Source organism: Dasypus novemcinctus, chromosome 16 (assembly GCF_030445035.2).
Source record: "Dasypus novemcinctus isolate mDasNov1 chromosome 16, mDasNov1.1.hap2, whole genome shotgun sequence".
Taxonomy (NCBI): domain Eukaryota; kingdom Metazoa; phylum Chordata; class Mammalia; order Cingulata; family Dasypodidae; genus Dasypus; species Dasypus novemcinctus.
In genome coordinates, this window is record NC_080688.1 from 49,078,973 (window position 1) to 49,080,073 (window position 1,101).

Genomic DNA, 1,101 nt, shown 5'->3' on the forward strand with positions numbered 1-1,101 from the left:
GGATAAAATCCACTTGGTAAGCAACGTGTTGAGAGGTCAAATGGCTTTGGTATATAGTCACGATGGCAGCAATAATGATTATGAAGGCTGGATGGTCAGTTGAATTTTTCAGATGACCCTGAGTAGTGTATACATAGAAAATGACAAACTGAGGGCCTTGCCAGCTAATTCAAAATATGAGTCCAAAATGACAAATATCCTATGTCAACTTTCAAGGAATCTTTCACTTTCTAAAGCCAAATCCAACTAGAAGCCAGAGACCAAGTTTCCCATTAATTTAGTCCAAATAATACAGCCTCCTAGGGCACAGGACAGGGTGAAGAATGGTGGAGAAATGGATCCAGAGGAGCAAATAAAAAATATCCAGCAGGGTGCTAAATGTTTCTATATATATATCAAAGATGGTGCCCTGAATAATCCAACCCAAGATGGACCTAGCATTAGGGTGAGGGATAATAGGCAGCAACTGAAATTTCAGATATTTTTGGTAAAGATACAAAAGCAGGAGTGTTCACTTTGGCAGCACATATACTAAAACTGAAACAATACAGAGAAGATTAGCAAGGCATCCTTGCCTGTGCAAGGATGACAGGCAAATTCGTGAAGCATTCCATATTTTATCATTATTATTTCATTTTCTTATTAATTGTATTTGGCTATTTTATTGACTTCAGTTTTAAAGAAGTTTTGATCACAGAAGTGTTGCAACTGTGGTAGGGGAGGATCACTGGAGCAGGGTGTCAGTGATGGGCAATACATGAGAGGACATTCACTTGGACATATATAAAAGGCATATAAATGTTTTCAAATGTTCATGAGGCATTGTCACAGTGGGTGGAGAGTCACACAATAACAAGAAGAATATCAAATTCCCATTCTGGGAAGCTCTGCCACATTCTCTAACAGGACAGCAAGAATCCCCCAAGTGCAAGGGCAATGACTAGTGAAAGAGGATGGTCCATTGATGGGCTCTTAATATTGATGACTATGCTTATGAACCTTTGTGCTTTAATCTTTTTAAAGATTTATTTACTTATTAATTTTCTTTCCCCCCATCCACCTCCCCCACCCTGCTGTTTTTGCTGTCTGTGTTGATTCCTG

General features: G+C 39.0%; 1 pseudogene; it reads left to right on the top strand.

The window, feature by feature from the left end:
- Nucleotides 1-507: 507 nt before the first annotated feature.
- On the top strand, nt 508-620 carry LOC111760659 (U6 spliceosomal RNA; annotated as a pseudogene).
- Nucleotides 621-1,101: the final 481 nt, after the last annotated feature.